Raw genomic sequence first — 26368 nt, forward strand, 5'->3', positions numbered from 1 at the left:
AGGTGGCCTTCTTGTTCTTCCGTCTTCTTGCCTTAGGCCTTGCACTTGGCTCGGGTACCTGACTCACAGCCAGACCCTGTGTCACCTGTGACCTAGTGACTGCAGCAGCAGTCAGGGGGAGACCATCGGAGATCAACCCCAAATCTACTAGATTATTACCTAACAGAATCTTAGCAGGGAGATTGTCCTGAACCAGGACAGGAAGCTTTGCTGTCTTGTCTCCAATCATGAGTGTGACTAAGACTACAGGCGTTAATTTGGGAGTCCCACCAGCTAACCTGGTGGTTCTCAGAGGGGTACCTACATAGTCCTCTGGCTTGAACAGGGTCCTGTCCACCACTGTCATGCTTGCCCCAGTGTCTCTCAAACCAGTAGAAGGGTGGCCATTCAAGAGGACACTTCTCGAAAACCTACTGGTGTTCTGTGGAATTGTCACCAGTACTTCCACGTACTGGTCCCAGGCCCCAAGGGACACTAAGGAAATCTCTACAGGAGCACCAAAGGTGATGCCTGTAGAGGAGGGGAGGACAGTGGCCTCCACCTCAGACATAGGGTAAGGGTAGCTCAGGCTGACAGCTTGTACTCCAAGTGCCTTACCTTCACACTTGGCATCACCGTTCTTGTGATCCAGAGCCCCACATTCCCAAAAGGTGCCAGGAATGCGGGGTACGGTACTGGAACCACTGGGAGCCTGCTTTGCAGCAGGTGGACCACTACTCTTATTCCCACCCACAGATGACATATCCTCACTAGATTTTTGGGTCTTAGGGGAGGAAGGTTTTGGTTTACCCGACTGTGATTGCTTCTGGGACTCCCCAGTTTTCTGAGAGGTCCCCTTTTCTTTGTCCTTGTCCTTCCCACTGGAGTCCTTGGGGGACACCCGATGGGAGACCCACTTGTCAGCCAACCTAGCCAGCTTAAAGGGATCCAAAATGTTCTGGTCAACCACATACTGACGCAGCTCTGGTGAACAGGCTTCAGAAAAATGCTAAAAAAAACAACAGGTGGGACAATTCAACAAACATTTTCATTTTGTAACAATCAATCTACCCCATCATGTTCATGTACGCAGTGGTCACCCAGTCAACCCAAGACACATTCTCTCACTTCTTGCAAACTTGGCAATCAAAGCAGTCTTCATGCACTCATACTGACCCCTTTCTTCCACACTCAGTTTCAGAATACAGTCATATGCAGTCTGAGGCACTCTGCTTAACAAACACTTAGCCCAATCTCTCTTATCAATATTATGAATTGCACAAGCCATTTCAAACGCTTCAATCCACTGGAGGATATCAGGACCCTCCACAAACACACCAACCAAATCTATCATAAACTTGGTGGCTGGGGACCTGCCACTTTCAACTGGTTTAGCTGAAGTTTCCACACTAGCTTTCTCTAGCTGGATTCTGTGGTGCTCATTGTCCCTATCGTTGAGTATCACTTGCTGTGCCAACTCCTCTTTCTTCAACTCAGCTTCTGTTGACAACTTTTTGTATTGAAAGGCTTACTGTTCCCGTTGTAGCTCCAATTTTAAAAGGTCAATCTTCAGGGCTTCCCCCTGAAGAGCAGTGCTGGGGTTCGGAACAGAGGCAGCAGGAATGGTGGCATTCCCAGAATCAGATTCAGCAAAAACCCCAGGGGCAGAGTCCTCATTGGTTGCATCCCCCCTTTCAAGAGTTTCACCATCAGTCTGGCAGTCCACCAGGCCAGCTATAAGCTGAGCCCTAGAATTATCCATAAAGTCTAACTCCCTGGCTTCACAAGCACTCTGGAGAGCCTCTAATCTCATCCTAGTCAATTTACCATTTGCAATGGTCTCCATTGCTTGTAATGCAGTTATCTTGTACACAACTAAAAACCTCAATTTAACAAAGTGCAGATATTTTGTAAGTGGCACGGTTATACACTAATTCGTAAAACTATACGCATCCCACCGCTGCCACCAGTGTAAAGACTGGAGGCGGGGTCTGTACTTCTGCTCTCGATATAGTAGAGGAGAGGCACAGAGGACCCCAGCCAAGATTCTCTAATAAGGTAGCAATGGACGAGCAATCAAGGCCTGGCTTCTCAAGTGGTGATGCAGGCTGGTTCCTAAGTACAGTGTAGTCCTCAAGCCCCCACAAAGGCATGTCCACACACTGTATTATTTAAAACACAGTTTTATATAATTAAGTTCAAGGTTATGTACACTATCACAATAACTCACTTTGTCAGATCTCATTAAAGTGCATCAACTATAGTCTGGTCAAATTTCACACAGATCAAGGAATAAAAGTAACCAACAATAGAGATATTAGGAGGAAAGCAGTTTGTTTGTTTGTTTGTTTGTTTGTTTGTTTGTTTGTTTGTTTGTTTTATTACTTGTATTGCGCACCAGACCCAGTGGTAACCGGGCGCATTTTTATATGACAACTTACAGCTTAGTTACAAAACACATGGTAAATAAAGAAACAAGAAATATACATAGAATATGCACAAAAGGCAGGAATAATGGCACATGTATTTACAGTCCTGCTCAGACAGGCAGTAACTGCTGGGAAGTAGGTGTGTGCAAAAATGCAGGAGGTGGAAGAGCATGCGGGATAGGTCCAGGCAAATTGGTGGTCTGTTATTTGTCTACGTCTCTGATCCACCTTGTGAGGTTATGTCGGAAAGTGGGGTAGGTTGATCTGTCCGCAGGGTGGATGGTAGGGAGTTCCAAAGTTGAGCTGCTTTAACCTGAAAGCTACAGCCACCAACTCTGGACAGTTTAAATCTAGGTGTAGAAATGTTGTTAGAGTTAGCGGATCTGGTGAGTCTTGTTGGTTTTGTTCTCATGAATCTCGTAGAGAGTTAACGTGGTGCGGCATTGTTTAGACATTTGTAAACAAGTGAGGCTACTTTTAGCTGGATTTTCTCCTGAGTAGAAAGCCAGTTATTGGCTCTTCTAAATTCGGTGATGTGGGTTCTCCTGGGAATGCCTAGTGCTGCTCTAAGCGCGTTATTCTGCAAGATTTGAATTATTTTGATAACTTCCTTATTGGCCCCAATGTAGAGCGAGTTGCAATAGTCCAACTTAGATAACACGAGCGCTCTCGCAAGTGTGATGCAACTGTTGTTGGATAGGAAGGGTTTGCCTGCTCTTATCAATTTACAGGTGTAGGCGGTGGCAGAAGCCATCGCGATGACCTGCTTGTTGAAAGAGAGGGTAGAATCCAGGTAGAAACCCAGAGTTTTTACCGCATGAGCAATTGTGATTTGGTTATTATCAATGTTAAAAGAGGAGTAGTTTGGGCTCAGTTTTTTTATTTTTTAGGGTAGAGGGTGTGCCGAGGATGATGATTTCAGTTTTGACATCATTCAGGCATAGTCCGTGAGTGGCCATCCATGCCTGGATGATGAGATATACCCTGTTCACCAAGGCCAAATCCTTGTCGTAATCACCAGTAAGTGATAGGAGAATCTGACTATCATCTGCATAGTTAGTGTAGGTGATACCAAGAAGGTCCAGATTATCGAAAAGGGGCTAGAACAATGGACAGAATATTGACCCCTACCAACTAGGCACAATTCTGTGTGGAGATCCCCCACCTGAGCAACCTGTAAATTAAAGATATATCACAAGCCCAGTCCATATATTGTTCTATAAGTCTTATTTCCTTCTATAAGGTTTCTACCCCCCCAATGTACCTGGTAGAGCAGAGTTCTTCGATGAGGCGTCGATGGATCCTTCTTCAGTGACTCCCTTTAAAGCAGGAGCCACGGATCGTCGAGAGGCATCGAAGAAGGTGAACTTGGCATCGCCGGCGTCGATGAAAAGGTTGATGGTGCCGAGACCACGGCATCGATCCAGGCGGTGTTCGTCGGCAACATCCTGCGAGGATGAGGTGTGCGGGGCACCTCAGAGTTTGAGAGGTCAGGACCACAAAGAGTTTCTGAATAACTGTGACGCGACAAGGGCATCGATTCTTCGAAGTCTTTGTGGTCTTCGGGTGGTGGAATACTCACCGGCCAATGCTCCTTGGCACGTTGACAGCCTGGCCTTCTCCAGCGGGATAAGGCACGTGGCGGTGCGGATGAGCACATCCGTGAATCAAAAGTCTTAGGCAAAGGAGCGTGCGGCTCCGGTCGTCAGTGGCATGGCATCAAGCGGTCCCCTCTTCTGGGCAACACAGCTTCGAATGGCCTCCAGCGGTTACGGCGATACTCCGAACCCTTGTCAACGGCAATGGACTTTGATGGCATTGATGTCTGGGTGCTTCACTTCGTTCTCCTCGGCGGACCCATCTCCGGTCGGCAGCCTTTCGAGAGTCTGACTTCCAGGGAGCTTCGGCGAGGGTTAGCAGTGCTCGATGGTCCCACGGAGTACGGGAAGAGGGCACCTAACCAGGTCCTCTCTCGGATCAGTCCTTGATGAACTTGACAGTTTTCGGATCGGGTCGAAGCATATGCAGCAGCAGTTCTTCTTCTTCCAGCTCGGCGTCAAGGATAAGCAGTTCCAGTTACTCTTCAAGTGTCACCTCAGCTTCTGAACAATTTCCAGTGGTGAGAGGTCCCCGTATATACTATTCTGTCTCTCATCCACACTGCTGGGTCACACTCAGCAGCCAATCATACAGAAGGGCATTCATGCAGTCAGTCAGACAATCAGGCATACAGTGCATTCTGGCCATACTCCTCCCTCTCAGACACTCACAACAAGGTATGTGTATTGGGACAAGTACCCAGCCATTCAACACTACACACTGCATTCATACCAGTTTCGGGCAGGTATGTCTCAGTCATTGTGTCATACACCAGAAACCAGACATCCACAACAAGAAGTTCATATTGGTCACACACTCCATTCACCCAGGTCCCACCCACAGGGTTTACCCACAACATACAGTCGCTGGGAAGGCTCCAGCCAGTCTGGCCTGGACTTCCCAACAACACCATATATGGAACTTCCGCCCAACAGCCAGTCAGGAGGAAGGGACAAAGTCAGGGCTTCCCAGGACTTTGGGAAAACAAGGTAACAGGCAATAGAAAGCAAGAGGCCACAGGGGCCATCTTGTTTCCTTGCAGGAATAAACTGATTCAATGGCAGCTCCTGGATATCCCAAAATGGAGGATACTCAGAGCACCTGTCAAATTCAGCATAGAGCTGCCACCAGCCTATATCCTGCTCTGTGGGCCACACACAGGTGCCCAAAAACATACACTAGGGGCACAGGGTTGCACCCCACCCCTGGGTGCCATAAGGATATCCCATGTGTCTGTACATCAAACCAAAAACAGGAAGAGCTGCACTGCCAGGAGTCCCATATGGACTCCTGGGCAGAAAACAATGCAGAACACAAATGAAAAAGGACTACAGGACAAGGACAGGAGGCCCTGTCCCTCCAATGCATTTCCAGCATCACACACTGCACCTGTAAACATGACGCCCATCTGTCCATGCAAGGGTAATGATACCAGCAGACACTGCACCACAAATAACAGTACCCCATCTCGCACCCGCATGCACTGTGCACCCAAAAATGTGCTTAATGTGAACGGGATGATTACCATGCAAAAACCTACACCACCAATACATAGCAACTGTGTGATTGGGAGGCCTTATTCACAGCCAACAAGCAGCATTATCCATTGTCTAAACACACAACCCCTTGAACTCTACTGCCTCTCCCAAAACAACACTCTAGTTGATGCCACAGCGCCTGGAGGGGTGGGAGTGAGTATGGAAATGGAAATGCAGCCCATCAGCAAACCTGCAAAATGCCTGCAGAAACACATCAGAGAAAGTTACAAGGGCAATCAGTACCAATCCCAGCATGCCATGTTATCATGTAGACATTAACATGGTTAAATAAAAAAGAGATACATGACCAGGCTCCAAACTCAAGAAGCCAACTTTCCACTGTTAGAACCATTCATCATGTGCAATGCCACTACATGGCTAACCTTCCAGGTACCATATATGTCAAGTGAGCCTTCTCGCCTTCTTTTATAAAACAGACAATTGAGGGTATATGCATCCAACAGATAGATAGCCACGTGGCAGTAGCCTGTCCATGGCTTTCCACCCATGGGAGCCATCCCTGAAATGATGCATCCATGTTCATTAGGTATACGTGGTGCTTGTCCCTGGGGTACGTCTATGTAGTACACATGTTCACCCATGTGTCAAACAGGGACACGTGGGCCCAGTGGGTATGTTGGGTTGTGTTGGGTTAAGCAAAGTGTTGCAGTATGATGGCATGTACTGAGTGCTGGGGGCTGTTCATGTACTTAGCCAGTAGCCATAGCCGGCATTGCTGCAGGACCAAAACATATGCCAAAACACATATGTGGTTTACTCAACCCGCACACTGGCATCAAATACAACATTTCCACAGGTGAACGTACGATTAATAAATCAGGCACGGGGTGTGCCGAGGAACAAGTGATGACAACATTCACACATACTGGACACACTCCCATGGCCTATACAATTGTGTCAATGCAGGAACAATGTTTGCCACAGGCATGTGTCCCAAAACAAAGATAAGTGCACGTTAACTGGACCATACATGGCCCTTAGAGATTCCCAATGATGTCTCACTGCCAGTAAGTGGCAATGACACACTGGTGCTATGGCACAAAGTTGTGACCCATGTACACAGTGCAACATCTGCGATTAAATCGCTAAAACATCATACTCTATGACCTGGCATTATCTGTAGAGAAATGTTACTCCTGTACGTACCATGTCTGTGCATGAAATGCACCATTAAGTAATGTTCTGCACATACTGTTGGTAATATCGGATTGCATATACAATGAACATAGAGAATACAAGATCACTAAATGTGCCTTTGCCCCTATATGAGAGCCTCAGGAGTGAGATGAAGAAGATGATGATGTTGGTGGACACACAGAGGCGGAAAGTGCCTCTGAAATGTATGTGGCAGAACCCCCTGATTCTCCCTGGGGCAGTAGCTCTACATCTGGAGGCCGCATGGAGCCCCAGCCCACAGCCAGCAAGAGGAAGCAGTTGCACAGCCATGGTCACCATGACCCCCACCAGCGAGTAACATCTGCACAGGCCGATGACACAGTGGCACCACCAAAGAACTAGCAGCTGAGGGCTGCGGACATACTGGTGGTGAAGGAGTACACCATTACTACCATGGAACCAGCAACACCTCTGCCACAAACAGGGCACACTGAACCTCCTCCAGGGACAGCACCAACAGTCACTGTCTAAACAGCCATCAACTATCACCCTCCCTGCTCTCCCACCCATGGCCACAATTCCTGTGGCTGACCCCTTCGTTACTCAATTGTTTGAGAAGGTGTCAACGATGAGGCGTCCAAGCACAGAGGAGGAGAAAGGGAGGGACCTGGTGATGTCTGTTCCTCAATGGGAACATTCCTGGATGCTAGTAGTAACTTCCTGGAGAAGGTGCAGCGTGAGTTGGAGGCAACCAACAAGTTGAAGTAGGCATTGTTGGTTGAGGTGCGGGCAGCTAGGCAAGAGGCCAGGGAGGATATCCCTCTGGCCCGGGAACAGCCTGCTTCTAATGCAGCTGCTGCTGAAGCTGCCTCAGCAATGGGCTGTGCTCAGGCTAAGAAAGATGCCCAACAGGGCGCGGGAGCAAACCGCCAGGCAAAGCCAGGACGCTTGCCATGCTTTACACACCTCCTCTGCTGCTGCCTGGGTCTTGGCACAAAGCAATGCGCCATGCCAAGTTACAACTTGCATTGACTGGGCTGCTGCCTCAGCAGGAGCAGTTCCTCGCCCACATGAGGGGGTATGTGGCAGGGACTCTTCCCCCACCTCAACCTCCACCCTGCCTTCCTCAGCTTCCACCTCTGCACAACAACCCTCCACCCACCCCAGGCTAGCGCACGCCTTCCAATGAATGCAGATAGTGTGACCGCAGGCCCTGGCACATCAGGGCCATGTGCCCAAGCTGCCAAGCCGGGGCAGATGTAACCATTCCATTTCTTCCTTCCCTGGTAGGCTTGCCAGATCATTTGATTTCTGTCGGACTGCAACCTGGAGTTTTGCTTCTTTGGATTTCCCTTGGTCCGAAATTCTCTTTCATTCGGAGGTCATATATAATACCAGAATCATGGAAATGAGTTGAAGAGGAGTAGTATTTCTGATCATGGACGCTATAGGCCAATCTCCTTGTTAGACGTGGCCAGTGAGCTTTTTGGCCGTGTAACCCAGGAAAGATTACTGGCATGGTCGCAGGCCTCACGCCCCCTAGTGGAGATACAGTGTAGATTTAGAGCGGAGGTGGGCAGATAGCAAATCTGCTACTGATAAATACACAGTACAACGTTGTTTGTGGCTTACACATGTATTTGGCTTTATGGACCTCGAGTGTGTTCGATTGCGTTCATAGGAACTGTTTATGGGCCCTACTACCCTACCTAGTAATTAAGAATCTTGAAGCTCTTCACTGGGATGGAAAACTGTGCATCTGAGCTGGATCTTCTGGCAAGCTAAAACCTCCTTTTTGTTCTCAGAAAGGAGTGAGGCCGGGTTGCATACTGGCACCCCTTCTCTTCACGCTCCATATTAACGGATTAGTGCAAAAGGTGGGTAATATAACCGTAGTGCACAATTCATAGATGTTCCGACGATGGGCCGCGCTGGTTTACTGTCCCATCATATGCAGATGATGCGATCTTTCTGGCCAGGACCCCGAATGCACTACAAACCTCAACCAATGCATGTGTCACCTCCATGGACACTAGGGGTCTGTCTATGAATACCATCAAGTCCGAAGTAATGTCGATAGGCCCAAAGGAACCACCCTCCAGAAAGATATTATTTAAAGGACAGATGCTAGAATGGGTTGACATGTAGAAGTAAAATTATCTGGGGATCGCTATTTCCAACAAGCTGGCACGGACGCAACGCGTACTTAAGACAGCCATGCATGAGAATGGCAAATACAGCAATGTTTTGCTTTGTCAACCATACAGGGAGTATTCCTATACCGGCTATAATGAAGGCATACCAAGGTAAGCGCATACGTAGGGTTGGCATCCCGGTGTCTAGGAATACACTGACCTTACACGGCTGGTCCTAGATGAAAATGCCTTTTTGCAGGATACATTAAAGCTTCCACAGGGAACGCTGCTGTTCACCCTCCACGAGGAACTTTGGGCTCCTTACAGATCATATTAAAGCACAACCACTTTTGACAGGGTGTGCAATATGGGGAAATGAAAGGATAGAGATCACCAGAAAACTGTTAGCAGACGTGGTGCATCGTGACACAGCATCTAGAATACCCTGGCTTTCTAATGTTAAAAAAAGACTAACAAAAATTGGACTAAGCCATTGGTTTATGAACCCTAGATAATGACAAGCAGGTGTATTAAAGATCTACATCAGGATATATATTGTGGAACGAAAAAGAAAAAATACCTAACAATGACATCAATGAGGAATTGTTATCCATTAAAAACCGCCCTGGAAACCAGAGGCATTGCTAGGGGGTGGGGGCTTAGGGGCTATAGCCCCTGGTCTTTTGGTTGTAGACCCGGATGGAAGCTCAGGGGTCACAACCAAACGGCTAGCTAGCGCTGAGTGCCGACAGTCATGACATTAGTGTAGCCCCAGATCTTTTCCAGACCTAGCAACACCCCTGCTGGAAGCACAACCATACCTAACAAGGTGTGAAAAGTGTTTACTCTCAAGTCAAGTCTAACAAAATTCAGGTTACATTTATCACCCTTGAAGAAGATAAGAGTATCATGGGAAGATGGCATTCCGGAGAGGAATAAAATGTACATTTCAATGTAAATGTGGATCTGCTACAGTTCATGTTTTTTTTGCCAAAAGAATGCAGCTTTTTGTCATTACACATTATTACTGATATTAAGGTAATATGGTTTGAGGCAATGCTGGCCTGCATTAACTCTCCTCTAATTACTGAATGACCCATGGTATGTTGTAGATTTGAAAGGTTTATGATTGGAGTCTTAAGAATGTGTCTTAAATATTGATTTTAGATATGTTATTATTATTATGTTTTTGTAATGAAGCGTGTATAGGAAATGATATGTCTGTAAAATTGAAATTGTATGACATTTTTGCCACTTTAGTGTTATTATTGTAATTAACTGTATATGAATTGCTACTTTTATGTCAATTTACAAATTGACGAAATAAAGTACATTAATTGATATATCTGTTCGACTGCATTATGATGTCCACAACTTGGACATTTCTTTCTTCGGATTTCCCGTGTGCTTCCTCAAAATCCACATTTCCCCGGACAACCCCTGGAATGGACTCTGCCTGGATACAGCAGTTGATGGACAATGGCATGACATTTGTTTTTGTCGATCCACCCTTACCCCAAAGGGGCAGTCGCATCCTACCGACTCCCCCCCCCCTGTTGAGGAAAGTTACATTTTGAATCACATTTCTTGTGTAATGGCTGTTTCACATTTGGGCACATGGGAATGAGCAGTGAAGAGTAGGGCCATGTTGTTCAGCACACAGGTACACTTACCTCTTATGTGTCCCAAATGTGTGTTTCTCATTTGCCAGATCATGTGGCCTGGGGATAGCCCATCCTGCTTACATGCCTCCTACTTGCAGTCAGTCCCAAGACATGCCTGCACCTTGCATTACATCAACCGGAACAATTTCTTGTAGACAAGGATGTGTGTTGCTCAGAGATGCAGTGCTTTGTTTACACATCCCTTAATGGACATTGCATCTACATTCCTGAATGTGGACACCCTACTGCAGTTGTCCTCTGCATGCATGTGCATTGTATGTGCACGGACTCCATAGTTGTCCTGATCATCTTGGCCCATTGCTTATGGAGTCACTCCAAAATGCCATACACACAAAATATCTCTCACTCTTCACTGACTGCCTGATTCAGGCCTCCTCATACGTTTCTCCTACAGATATATTTGCTTTCATGTGGTGCACCTCCCACGACAGTAGAATGTCCATCTTCTCTCTCCTCATCCTAGCCTCGCCCCTTATGGGACATGGCTGCCTTGGTGCTCCTTCTCATGTATTTCTGTCCCTTCTCCCCCTTTTCCTTATGTGTCAAATGCCCTTTTCTGCCATATGCATGGCACTCCTTACTTTGCAACTGTGGCCTCCCTGTATCAACTCCCCCAAGTCTGCCTCTCCTTCCCTCTCCATACTCTCACACTCAGCCTTCTGGCACACTCTCTTGGTTGTGCAGACTTCTCCTTACTCTCTGATGTATTTGTTTCTGACATGGCACCTCAAACGTGCATGGCCATCTGAGGGGGTTGTTGGGATGGAAATGAGTCTGTCCCACCCCCCTAGCTGCTTTAGAGTGAGGCAAATCCCATAAGTGGCAGTGCGATGTGCTAGGGGAGAAAGGGGCGTGCTAAGAAACCTGGCACAAGCACAATATTGCACGAACTGTAGATGTATAGACTTAATGCACGCATATAAAGAGACGCCATTTTGTAGTTATGGTCAACACACTCAGCCCTGCATGTCCGCACGGTAAACGTAAGCTTGATGGAGAAACCGGAACAGGCCCAAAATGCTGAGGACAGATGAGCCTGCACTGCTAATTCTCACAGAAACTTTCCTTTATCCCTCAACTGTTGCAATTGTTAAGTATCGCAGAAAGGAATGTGCCCTTCAAGGCCATGAGACAGCACAAGGCTCCTCGTGGCACCCATTCATCACAGCCAGGCCAATAGCAGACCTCTAACCCCCATCCAGCCCACCAGGAGTAACGGCACCCACCACTGACCCAGTCCATGAACCCCTGCATTCCACGATAGTGTGTGACCCCAGCCCCCCAGTGATAAAACCAATAATCATAAAAGATCTGAACCTGCATGAGCATTTCACCTCTTCCTATAAAAACGTCCTTTGTATAACGAGGTAGAGGGAGGGATACATTATAGACCAAAACGTGGGTGGAAGCCTTGGCTGCGAGGAGGGCAATATAGACAGAGCACAGAATGTGTGGGTCAGCACGATTGTATTCCTTCCCTCCCCCCTGGTGCCAGTCCATGAGCCTCCCAGGTGCATGCTATAATGTTGTAGTAGTAGCATTAGTTTACGATAGCAGCCTTGGAACTGCAGCATGTGAAGAGCTGACCTTCAATCCCTGGAAAGATGAGCCGAGCTGACCCACGAAGAAACCGACAGGCGGCGGAGACGGGAACAAATCATAGCATAGCATCCCCTATGGAGCAGGACCTTGTATATGGTCTCACTAATCAGTTGTGCGGGTTTAGAGCCTATGGAGGACATCCGTAGTGATGCTGTGGAGTCTTGTAATGTTCATGATAATTCTGGCAAAATATTCTTGAGCAGCAGAGTCCACTGCTGACACCATTGTCTTTTGCACAATTAAACCATGTTATTCTTGAAAGCAATCTCATAGCCATTTTCCCTAGAGGGTTGTATTATTTCTGGCGTGAGTGTAAAGGGACTTGCCTTCAGGGTTGTGTCCCACTGTAGATCTCACTACCCCTGATGGCTTGCACAGAGTACATTTGCACTAGCATTTTTCTTCTTGTATTGGTTTTGATGTTGCCTGAATAAGGGCAAGCACCTATCCTCTGGCCAGCTCTGTCATTGTGTTGGTGCCAGTTGCTTTAATGATTTGTAGCTCACTAATGGCGACAACCACCACTGTACCTATCGTCCAGTTTCTTCTCATGTTGGCCCTCTCATCTCATGCTGAACTGATCTTGGCCTCCTCGCATGGGGCCTCATTATGAGTTGGGTGGTATGCAGCACCAGTGAAATTAGCACCAGCTGAATTAACACCAGAGGAATTAGCACCAACATTTGGGAAAACTAGCTACAGCGCTAATTCCGCCGGTTGAAATACTGCCAACATGCAAAATGGTATTTCTGCCATACTACAAGTTGAAATAACGTCAAAATACTGCTGAAAATGGACGGTAATGCCACCAAAAGCACAGTGCAGTTACTTTCACTCAAAAGGTGGAGAGAACTGCATACAGGGAATGAAAATCAAGTCTCATTTGCACCCAATCCACTCTGAAAGAGTACAAAATGCCCACACCTGACCCAAACACACTTTCCAACACCATGCTGCCACTAGAGGTTTCATACTGGGACATGCAGCACCTCATGCTCTACATCGAGGTGCAGAGGCAGGAACAGCACCACAGACCACATGGAGTAGAGAAGAGGAGGAGACGCCATACAAGGTGAGCTCCCATTCCCCCGGTCAGGCCCTCGCCCTGGCATTAACTGATGTACCAGCTGAACAGGGAGACCATTGCAGAGCTAGCATCCCTGATCCAGGATGATATGCCAAGCAGGATCAACACCAGAACTGCTGTGCCCCCGCTGCTGGACTTGTGTTGGTGCTTCATTTTCGTGCAACTAGAATTTACCAGCACACTGTGGGCATGCTGCATGGCATGTCTCAGTCCACATATTCAGTTGTGCTTGGCAAGCTGCTGGAAGTGCTCCTGAGCCTTGCACATCTCCCGGCCCACCATCCTGGCAAAGATATATGCCACAAAGGCACATTATTAAACAGCAGCCAACCTTCCCAACATAATTGCCGCTCCAGGCGGCACCCATGTGGCATTGCTTGCCCCCCAATCATCCGAAGAATCATACTGCAACGGCAAGCAGTATCACTCAAAGAATGTCCAGATCATCTGTGATGCTGACCTCATCATCACACACTGCTGCAACCGCTTTCCTTGTTCCACCCAGGACGTCATGGTCCTGCAGAATTGCACACTGCCTGAATATATAGAGAGCCACAGAGGCCAACCGACATGGATACTGGGTGAGAACAAGTGCCATCTAACAAAATAATCTCACAGCACAAGTGAAATGCAACATGAAGGGGGGCATTACCACTACTGATCAATGCATGCCCTGTACATGCAGGACCTTCCCTCTCACCATGCACATGACATCCAGCAACCCACAGGACTAGGCCGTGCAGAACAATCCAGTAGCATATCAGTAATGCATATTACCCCAACAAGTAAGTAATAAGCAAACAGAGTACCACAGGAACTACAATGCATAGGGAAAACATACCTACACAGCCCAAGAGACCGTACAGCACTGTGCCAGTATAGTTCAACCCTGGCAGGCAGTGATGGCATGTAATCTGCAAACCATGTAGGTAAAGCCATAAAGGAAGGGAGGCAAAAATCACAAACATACACAACAACAACCAGTCACCCATCAGGGAACATGCATGATGGCAACACAGAAGCCCGAAACAGACAACATGCACATTGCAAATCTGATCACAGGCCATGTATCTCACAACTGGTGTATGAGCTGTGTGCACGTAATATCCCATAGTGATAATGCATATGTACCCCCTTTCAGTTACTGTAATGTAAAGCCATGTTGTGCAACAATGCACTATTGCTGCTTCAAGAGAGTGTCCATCAAAATGGCATATAACATTCCATACATCCTCAATGCACTGTGACTGACATCTGTGAACCTTTTACTTGCAGGTGACTCTGGTTACCCCAGCACCCATGGCTGTTGACACCTGTGCACAATCCACTTACAACACAGGAAGTGACCTTTAATGAGGCACACGTCAGGACCAGGCTGTGCAAAGAGCAGACTATTGGCCTGCTGAAGAGACACTTCTGCTGTCTCCATCAGACTGGAGGGGCATGAAGTACATGCCAGAGAAGGTTGGCCAGATATTTGTGGCCTGTACCATGCTGCACCACATCTGCCTCGGGCAAAATGTCCCCATGCCCGCTGATGAGGACATGCCTCCACCATCGGACAATGATGGATTGTCTGCAGATGAAGTACTGCCATACATTGAGCGTGAGAAAGGCGGGAACGGGCATCTGGTCTGGCAAGAACTAATTTACAATTATTTCTAGACACATTACTTTTCACCTTCTTCTCACTTTTGTATATAAACACGTTTTGAATATATCACCGTCACACAAAATGTCCTTGTGTTTTGCTAAAGTGAACTTGTGGTTTATCGTGAACTGTGCAAAACATCGATCCCCAACACCCATAACAACCCACCTCCCCATACTCAACACCTGTAACCACCCACCTCCCCAACACCAACAACCACCCACCTCCCCATCGCCCATACCCATCCACCTCCCTAGCACAAACACCCATACCCACCCACCTCCCCCATCTCCAACACCCATGCCCACCTTCCTCCCCCATCGCCAAAACCCATGGCCAGCCACCTCCGTTGTGCCCAATGATATTGTGTCTGGTCTAAATGAGTCCTTTCATGGCCTCTTGCCAGCCTGCCTGGGCAGTGAATGGGCCCATTGCGCAAAGAGCAGCACATTGGGCTCTGAGCCTATGACCTCTTTGTGGGCTGCAAGAGGTGGAAGGCTCAGGCTCCTGGGCCTGGATGTATTGCAGAGTGAAGAGCATGCTGACAACACCATATATATATATATATATATATATATATATATATATATATATATATATATATATATATATATATATATATATATATATATATATATATATATATATTCTCCAAATGCCGAAATACCCTCAGCGAGCTCCCTCACCCTCTGGGCCACAGCTGTGTTTGCTGCTGATAATTGGCAGCACTGGAGGTCCAAAGATCTGGCTATTCTCCTTGAGGAACAGTACAGATGCTGCACCTGCATCTCTGCTATGTTCTTGATGATCATCTGGCGGCACTCCATGGTGTACAGCCTCCTCCAGTTGGTATCACTGTGGCACAGCCTATGGGCTATGGAGCGGGCCGGGGCTAAAGCAGGAGCACCTGAACCCGGTGTCATCTGCATCCGGTGTTTGAGTTCCATCCTACCCTGTATCCAGATCACCAAGGCGATGTGAATGGATATCTGCCTCAGGTGATGAGGGGGACTCAGGGGGCAGATGGGTGAGTGCAGGTGTTCAGTGATGTGGGCCACTGGCTGGATGTTGCTCCTAAGGGATCACCACATGGGCTGGCTATTGTGTGGTGGCTGCACTTGCTGGGGGGTTGCACCTGCAGCTGCATGTGGTGTGTATCTATCAGGTGCTGTGCCAGCTGTGCCAGCTGTGCCAGCTGTGCCATGTGCTCTGCTGGTGGAGGGGCCACTGGGCACAGTTGTGGGGACTGTTCCTGTCTTACCACTCGTCATGGCTGCCATGCTGCTGCTGAGCTCTGGCCCTGGTGCATCGCTCCTGCTCTTCCTCCTGCTTTTGCCAAGGCTGGCCTGTGCAGGGGTGGAGGTTGAAGTGTTGCCACCAGTGGAGGTTCCCTGGGAAGTAGTGGGCCCTTCCTCATCAGCCAGAGTCGACTGTGAACCTGTTGGGTGGACAAAGACATGCTGTCAGTCATCATGACTAGCAGGCACTCATGCAACATGATGAATGGTCAACCTAGACACATTTTGTCTGATGGGCAGGGACTTTTGCAGGCCAATGAGAATGACACATGCAGGAGTAGTGTCTGCTGAGAGTGCACATGGCACATGCTTGGCCTATATGCCTGTTGGACTGGCAATATGGCTTGTGCAGGAGGTGGCACAGGTGGTATATGTTGCCACGTGGACATTCACAGCACACATGGGTGCTGTTCATGGTTGCATGGCCTCACATGCACATTTCCCCTACAGTGCATGTGCGTTTGCACAGTATCCCACCTTCCCTTGCACACGCATGTGGTAGCAGTGCCTTTGTATACATTGCCATCTGGTTGGCCATTCCCCTGTCCATTGGGCCCATCTATGCTGTCATCATGCATGGGATGAGCTTTTGGACGGTACATTCTCAGGAGAGAGTGAACATTCATACTCACCAGCATCACCTTGGCTGCTTGCTCCCACATCTGCACCCCCATAGTGCCCGCTTTCCCTTCCATGTGGAGGATAGTATTCGTTTTCTCCTCCCATGGGGTCAGGACAAGGGGCTCGACTGTACCGCCTCATGTGTCAGTACTCTCACCCCTATGTTTGGCAATGAGCCTGCGGACCATGGCCTTCGGGTCATTCCAACACTTGCGGCAGTCCTTGCTGTCCCGTGGGAACCTGCCCACTGCTACAACCTTTTCCCTGATGCTGGCCCAGATGGGAACCTTCGTCTGGCCATAGGTCCTCTGGTGTCTGGTGCCATGGAGCTCATCAGCATGAGCCACCACCTCATTGGCAAGCACCTGAAGCTCGTCCTCTCTGAACTTTAGCTTGCACAGCCTCATGTCCAGCACCTTGCCTTTGCCCTTTTCCTGTGTAATAGTCCCTGGGATTGGGCCTCATTCCGAGTATGGCGGTAAGGGATAGCGGCCACCGCTAATGAGAGCGGTGGCGGTAATCCCTTACCGCCATACTCCGAGTTCCCTTTGCGCCATGGTGGTTTTAACACCTGCTTTTAGCAGGTGTTAAAAACCATGGCGCTAAGGGACCTTGATGTTAATTACGCCACCGTAATTTACGGTGGCGTAATTGACGCCTTCCCCACTCCCATTATGCCCTATGGGGCAAGAATGGGAATGGGGAAGGGTAAATGGGGATTGGGGAATTACCGCCCCGCCAACCTTGGAATGGGGCGGTAATTCCGCCATCCACCAAGGCGCTGCCGGTCCGGGTACGGCGTCAACCAAGGCGTTAATAGCGCCATTGGTTAGCGCCGTACTCGGAATGAGGCCCATTGTCTTTGGATGGCAACAGGAAATGTGAGATTCAGGGCAAATTGGCTTTTTAAAGATGGCCACTGCAATACTTACCGTTCCTGCAATGACGACATTTCTGCCGGCGCTAATGACTTGACTGGTGGTAACAGTAATTCCGCTGATGCGGGCGGATTTACAGTCTGAACTTCATTTACAGCGGTAATTCCGCCGGACAGACTTACTGCTGCCGCCGATGGTGTGTGCACACTCCCATCAGCTTGCAATGTGGCAGATTACTGCCATCATCACCGCCCAACTCTTAATGAGGCCCATAGTCAGGAGGTCCATGTGGCCCTGTGTAAATATGCATGACACCAATCATAACAGAACGTCTGTAGCCTGTCCATGGCTCTCCACCCATGGGAGCCATTGAGCCATTCTGAAATGATGGATCTATGCACATTAGGTACATGTGGTACTTGTCCCTGGTGTACAACTCAGTAATCAACATGTTCACCCTTGTGTGAAATAGGGAAATGTGGGCCCGGTGGATATGGTGCTGGGTTAGGCAAGGTGACGCAGTATGATGACATGCACTGCATGCTGGGGGCTCTTCATGTTCTTAGCCAACAGCCCTTCCTGGTGTTGCTGCAGTCTCTACATGGCGTGTGGCAGGTTGCACTGAACCAGGATCATGGAGTCATGGGTGAATCCCAGAAACCTAGCACACACATGTGGGAGAAGCAGCGCTAGGTAATGCCATGCGCCAGGACTTTGGTATGCAGGATTGTGCCTGTGACACTGAAATAGGGAACTGTCAACACCTCCAACAGCAAGAATACCCATCGTAGTTTCTCAGTCAAACTGTAAATAGTGCTCCATTTCTGCATGGAGGCTGTAAACGGTGGGCACGTCCAAGCTGTGGTTGGTGAGGCCCTGCTGATCTGTCAGGTCATGGTGAACCAACCAGAGCCTGTCCACCCTATTTGTGTAGGGCATTTGCAGTCTCAACCCCTCCTCGTGTTCTGCTGCTGCTGTGGGAGTCACACCAGGGTACAGCACAGCCTTATGGGCTGCCTGAGGGGGGATGGGAATCAGGTTGATGGGCTCTGAAGGAGCTGGGGTACAGGCTGATAAGGTGCCTTGGGCGGGTACTGGGATGCAGCCGGATGGGCTGCATGTTGTGGTTGCTGGTGTCCCCTAGGTCCCTGCGCCAGCAGTCTGGGTACCATACTAAGATGCACAGAGTAAGGTGCCGCTCACTCCATGTTGCTGCTCCAGCCATTTAATTTGATGTTTTTCCCTGTGTGGGCTATATTTTCAGTTGGGGGGGATTGTTCAGGTGATTCAAGGCACCTGTGTTGATGACCACTTTACTCCTTCAATTTGCAACTGGTCTGGAGCAGGTGCAATTTGAAGGAATAATGTTGAGTGGAAAGTTGGATGTAAGCTCATTCCATTATGGGATGATGCATGAGGTGTAATTATGATGCATGCGCACAAGGCAAGTCATATGCCTTGTGTTTATGTCTTATTTTTGAGGCATAAGGTATACGCAGTCCTTCCCCTTGCACTAGTATCGGGCAGAGCATAAGAGCGCAGCATAAATCTATTTTACACCTCACTTTTATACCTCTCTGCCCTTTCACATTGACCCCAATGTGTATTTCTTTTTACTCTCAGTATTTCTTTTACATTTGTTTTCTGAATGCTTCAGCCAGATCTTTGCATGTCTGAATACTTTTTCACTTATGTAAAGCATATACCTCAGTCATTGCATCAACAATTGCAACGGATGCGATCCTTGCATGTGGCGTATTAGTAATTTCTGTTGATACAGTTGTTTGTTTGATGTTTTTGCTACTGCTTTGTGGTGGTGGTACTGGTGGGATCCACTTCGAGATTTCGATCAGTTTGCTTTTTTTCTGGAGAAGCTGCATAGCTCCAGCATCATTAAACGCTGATCACGGTTACAGTAGAGGATTCATAGACCGCTAACGTTTCGTGTAAATCTACTTGACACGGTTATCTGTTTACAACAAGTAGCCGGGCAACAAGTGGATCTGTGTGCTCTTAACTTTAAAAGTACCATCCACTATCATTCATATTTTCTTTTTGGCATTTGAACAGATTTAGTTTGATCTTCTTGAGAGGATACAATGAACACATACAATCTACTGCCAAAACCATGGAGGCAACCAACACCGTTTGTAATACTCTCACTAAAGCTTGCTTAGTTGCAATGGTGACAGTAGAGTATATTTTCCTAGAACCGTCCTGCTGGCCTATTGTGTACAGTTTAGTTTAGTTTAGTTTATTTATTTATAATGCGCACCGAACCCTGGGGTAACTGGGCGCAAATTCTTAAGAGAAGATTACAGACATACAAAAATGATTAATACAAAAACGTACAAGTCGACTGGTGGTTACAGGTAGTCGAGTTACAGAATAAATACAAGTGAGCATGTGGGAGGGACGCCGAATGTTACAGATTGGCTGGCAGTACCATACAGATAGTATTTACAAATGGTAAAGCGAGTAATTGAACAGATGCATAAGAGTTAAAACTGTTAATGATTTTTATCGAATAGCCAACTCTTTACTTTGGCTCTAAAGGTCCAGAAAGATGGTTCAATTCTGATGGTGAGAGGGAGGGAGTTCCAAGATTTAGCAGCCAGTACAGGGAAGCTAGCTCCTCCAGCTCTTTTCAATTTGAACCTCGGAACGGTAAGGCAGTGTGAGTACAGAGTTCTGGTAGGTCTGGTAGATTGGTGTTTGGAGAATTTGTACTTAGGGACAGAGTTAGACAGACATTTGTGGGTGATGGCTAATGTACAGAGAGAGATTCTGTTGCGCACTGGGAGCCAGTGGGCATCCTGTCTGAAACTGGTGATATGGTTGGATCTGGGGATGTTTAGCACATATCTTAAGGCGTTGTTTTGTAAGACTTGAAGCCTGTTGAGGTTCTGTTCAGAGGATCCTAGGAACAGGGTGTTACAGTAATTGATTTTGGATAGTACTAAGGCCCTGGCAAGCATGATGCAGCTATTAGGTTAGAGAAATTATTTGTAAGCATTAGTGGGCTTGTCAGTGTAAGTAGTAGAGGAGGCAGTGTCTCTCACTTGTTTCTTGAGCGAGAGGGTTGAATCTAAGTAGACTCCAAAGTTTTGATTTCCTTGGAAACTTTGATGGAGTTACCATCAATGTCGAAGGACATATATCGGGGGTCTAGTTTGTTAAGACGTGTTTGAGAGCTGATGACCAGGAGCTCTGTCTTCTCCTCAGTGAGAGAAAGGCTATAGTTTGCCATCCACACCTGAATCTCCAAGTAAATGTTGTTGATCAGTTTAGAGTCGTCTTCATAGCAACCTGTCAACGTGATGAGAACTTGGGTATCATACGTACTGCATTTAGAAGAACTGTGAAGGTTATCCCATGCATTGCTCTCAGAGGAATTGTGTAGGTTAGCCTATGCATTTCTCTTAGAAGAATGTGTAGAACATAGCCAATGCATTGCATCTAAGTGAATGCCGAATGTTGTCAACATACTTAACCTAAATGAATGTAGCCAATGTATTGAATCTAGACGAATGTAGAATTTTAGCCTATGGATGGAATCTAGGTGTATGTAGAATGTTATCTTATAGATTGAATCTAGATTATCCTCATTCCAGCTGGTTGCACGCAGAAGATAGCCTTAGATGATTGAGATTATAATGATTGTTCAGTACTGAGGTACTCATTGCAGTATAGCCTTTGTATTTAAACATGTTGCACTTCATGCTCATGGAACATTATCCACAGGCATGGCCACCCTCCTGCATGCGTTTCCCTCCATACACCAGACTTAAACACAAAGCACATCTCTGTCATCAGCATGCAGCTATGATCTACGACAACAAAATTAGAACTAGCTGGACACATAATGAGTCTCTCACACTCGTGCACTCTGCTAACCACCTCTCAGCACCCATCCACATGCCTGACCAGCATGGGTAGCTTACTGGAGCGTGGCCAGCCCATCCAACTCCCTATCTTGGCCAAATGCATAAACACATTCTATTCTGACAATTTTCCCATACCTTGCGCTTTGGTCCACCAAGGTCGTTCCCACAACACGTGCATTGAGGCCATACTAATGTGATAAAGGTGCTAAATAAAACACAAACTACTACTTCTATTCATGTCAATTTTAATGTTAATGGGTCTTACACTACACACTGTTGCCACTTGCATGGTCTCTTGGCGCTCTGGAGGATCTGCAATGGGAGGGGGTTGGGGATTTGTTAGTGGGGTTGAGAGGGAGAAGAGCAAGATAGCTTTGATTTGCTGTTGGCAGCTTCAGTTTGAAAAAACTAGTCACTGAGCGTTGGTGCATTTACGGTCGGCAGCCGTCATGTGGTGTTGATGTCTGGTAGTGTATGGTTTGGTTTCATGTTGGGTGTTGTGAAGTACGTGCAGTTTGTGGTGTGGTAGAGGTATGGTTGTGTTTAGTTCAGAGTTTACGGTTGAGTGTGCAGAATGGTGAGTTCTTCGTATGGTTAATTAGTAGCAATACATTTCCTACCCCCAACCATTCATCTAAGTGCAGCACGTTAATGTTCCAAACAATCCATCTAAGTGTGGTCCATTTCCTACCGCAATCAATCCATTGAAGTGTGATACATTTCCTACCCCCAACAATCCATCTAAGCGTGATAAATCAATGTTACCAACAATCCATCTAAGTCTGGTACATTGTCTACCCCCAACAAACCATCTAAGTGTGACGCTTATAAAAACAACTTCTCCTAAACCTCCTAAAATGCCCTAGGCATTCAATATATAAAGTGCAAAAGTGCTTAGTGTTCTACACTGTAACCTTATACAATCAACCCAACAAGTTTTGTTCTTTCTACACATGATTCAGTCAAAGGAGCTTCATCAGGGGTAACCACCCATTTGCACACGGGCAAGGGAGCTCAGCTAATCAGGTGGCTGGAACAGCAGGCGAGAATACACAGTGTACCGCTGTTTCCAGCCACCCGAGGCCCTTCCCTGGGTGTCCCCATCTTTTTAAATTGTTTTGAATGTAGGGAGGCAACAGGGAACCTCCCCACCGCACCCCACCAAAACAAAACATACCCTTTCTACACCCCCTCTCTCCCTCACCATTTACCTGCAGGAGCAGAGCTTTGTGCTCCCGTCCTGGTGCTCTTCCCTCCCGTGGCTACCACAAAAATTGAAAAGGGACTATGTCACTTTTCCAATCGCTGAGGATATCTGTTTTTTTTTTCTCTCAGGTGATTGGGTTCGCACAATTGCGTGGAGCCCATCTCCCGAGGAACAAGAAACTATTTGCACCTCAGGCAAACCCTAGGATGGGAATAGCAATCACGTCCCAGCCGGGGAGTGTACAGGCCGGTAACGGCCCGCAGCCTTTGCCGAGGTCCACGCTTTGCTCGGGCCTGCCATGGCTCAGGCTGGGGGCAATTAGCAATTACTGAGCACTTACGCCCCCATGGCTGGAGGCGTGACTGCTAATATTAAAGTAGCGCACCTTAAAATGGTATGTTACATTCCAAACTGTCATCATTGCAACTATTTAAAACGGTTTATAGTCATAGTTTCTAATCAAAAGATTTGAAAAACAAAAGTTTTGAAACAAAGGTTTCGAAAACAAAAGCTATGACATGCTATGTTTAACGTGCATTTCGTTCGAAACCAATCCGTTGACAATAGTCATGGATTGGTTTCAATTGAAATGGACTTTTACATGTTAAAAGTAGCATTTCAAAGTTTTTTTTTTTTGGTAACGTTGAAATGTTAGATGGAGCTGTCTAGTGCTGTAATTTCAGCACTGGACAGCTCCATGTAACGTTTCAAAGTTTTTGTGCATATTGGCATTTAAATGCTTTTTTAAAACTTTGAAACGTTACATGGAGCTGTCCAGTGCTGTAATTTCAGCACTGGACAGCTCCATTTAACGTTTCCAGGTTTTAGTGTATATTGGGGGGTTTCCCCCAGCTCCCCCAACCCCGACGCCATCCTCCCACCCCAACCCTAACCCAAGCCCCAACCCTAACCCAAGTTTCGAAAGGCAAACTTTCAAATTTTTTTCAAACAAATTGTCATTCGAAAGAATGGCATTTCGAAAAAATAATCGAAGGTTTGCCTATCGAAACTTTTGTATTCGAAAAAATGATTGGACACCATGTAAAACTGCGCACATATCTCAGTTGCATTCAGTGTGGCAATAAAGTCACTTGCCATAGTGACCAGTTAGATCCTTGTTCATTTGGTGCTACTGCATGCCCCATTTCCTGTATCTTGAGCTGTGATATCACTCAATTGGATTCCACATCTAATGTTCTCTGTATATTTCTAAATAAAATAGACACACAATATGCCCCATGGTCAAATGAGACGCGTTGTACACGAAACACATTTTGCAAGTGTAAAGCCTAGTAATGGAACTATTTCACTTACATCCTCTTCGCTATTGGGGAGAATCACCTCATCTGCATGTGCAGTGCAAAACAGACCAGATTTGCTTCAGAGGGTCGCTCTATTACGGTACTCCCTTCTAAGCTGAGCTTTACAGTATTTGCAGGTCGGCTCATACAGCAAGACGTACTTGCATACTCTTGAAGTCCGCAGCGCAGAGCGACTTTTCTTTGTTCTTTTCTCTTATTATGAAATTTGGAGCCGACCTGTGAAAACAGTGATTAGAAATCTGACCAATGGAAAGTGGGCAGCTCTGGGAAGCCACGCAGGTGAAATATGCAGGGTGTTCAGCAAAGAACTCATGCATGTTCAATGCATGCTATTTCATGAGATGCCAAGAGAATAAAGAGAATCAGCATTAATCTCAAAAAAGAATAAAACAGGTGCATATGAAAACTGCAGACCTATGTCACTGAACAATATGATTTAAAAAATGTTCCAACAAACATTAGCTAACATTCTCCGATGTTAGACTTGGCACTGATCAGAAAGACTACATTCCAGGAAGATATCCTTCAGATCTGACACATGCAGTAATGGGGCCAGTGAACTTGTTAGTACCAATAACACCCCCCTCGTGATAATATCAATTATCTCAAAAAAAGGTTTTTGACAGAGCCAAATGGAACTTACTCTTGACCACATTAAAGAAAGATGGTTATAGTGTTTGTTTGTTTGTTGTTTGTTTATTCACTTTTTATGCGCACCAGACCCGTGGGTAACAGGGTGCAGCGATAAGAAAGATGCAAAGCTTACAGGTTACAGAATAGAACAGTTATACAATATCCAATATACATATATAAATCTCACATAGATACAGAATATACAATATACAAGAGTGCAATTTATCAGATATAACGCTAGGTATTTACAGTACGTTAGTATTACACTTGATCAGGTAACACATAGTCATCTGAGCAATGACACCAAGGGCAGTGCAGGTGGCCCGCGTCAGGTGGTGAGCGACTGAGGGTCAGTGGAGATGATATGTTTGTTTAGTTACATTTTTTCTGAAGTGTAGGTAGGGCTGATCAACTCTCAGGTCTTGTGGCAGTAAGTTCCAGATTTTGGCTGCCTTCAATGGGAAGCTATTTCCACCGATCGTGGTAAGCTTGTATCTCGGTATTGCCAGGCAGTTAGCATTGCCAGCCCTGGTTGGTCTGGGAGAGATTTTCCTATGAAGTTTGTTTATAAGGTAACTAGGGGCAGCGTTATTTAGAGCTTTGTGGGTGAGAGATAGCCTCTTTAATTGTATTTTGTTGTCAGTAGATAGCCATTTATGTTGGCGTCTGATGGAGGAGATATGGGTTCTTTTGTTTATGCCGAGTGCTGCTCTCAAGGCGTTATTTTGTAATGTTTGTAACCTCCGGATGGTGGTTTTGTTAGCTCCACTGTATAGGGCATTACAGTAGTCAATTCTAGAAAGTATTAAGGCTCTGGCCAGGATCAGGCAGCTGTCATTGGAGAGGAATGGTTTACCGGCTCTTATCAGCTTGCAAGTGTAGGCCGTGGTGGAGGCCAGGGATTTTACCTGTTTATCAAATGACAAAGTGGAATCAAGGTAGCATCCAAGGGTTTTTACTTCCTTGGAGACTTGGATGATATTCCCGTCAATATTAAATGAGGAATATTATGTTGGAATGAGTACCCAAGATTATCAACTCAGTCGTATCATCGTTCAGGCAGAGGCCCTGGGTGGCCATCCATGCCTGGATGATAAGATAAACCCTGTTCACCAATTCCGTGTCCTTGCTATGATCCCCAGAAAGTGGGAGGAGGATCTGTGTATCATCTGCATAGTTAGTGTAGGTGATACCCAGATGGTCCAAATCGTCGAACAGGGGCTTGGTGAAGATGTTATATAGAGTTGGGGAGACAGAAGAGCCTTGAGCAACACCACACAAGATGGGGGTAGGGTCATCGGCTACCGATGGAGAGAATACTCTCATGGTTCTCTCGCTCAGGAATGACTCAATCCATCTGATGGCCTCATGGGAGAAGTGAGCGGCAGAATCCAAGTGTCTGCAGAGGACGTTGTGGTCCACTAAATCAAAGGCTGCTGAGAGATCAAGAAGTAGCAGAAGTACTGTCCTTCCTTTGTCTTGCAGCTCATCAATTTGGGATTTTAAATCAATGAGGGCAGTTTCTGTTCCGTGTAATGGGCGGAAGCCAGATTGTCTATCTTCTAAGAGTTTATGCAGTCCTGGGTGTTTTTGAATCTGATTATAAGCAGCTTTGTCCAATATTTTGAGTAGAAAGGGTACTGTGGTGATGGGACGGTAGTTGGTAGGGATGAGAGGATC

Source organism: Ambystoma mexicanum, chromosome 6p, assembly GCF_040938575.1.
Source record: "Ambystoma mexicanum isolate Mex_15411 chromosome 6p, UKY_AmexF1_1, whole genome shotgun sequence".
In the NCBI taxonomy this organism is placed as follows: Eukaryota; Metazoa; Chordata; class Amphibia; order Caudata; family Ambystomatidae; genus Ambystoma; species Ambystoma mexicanum.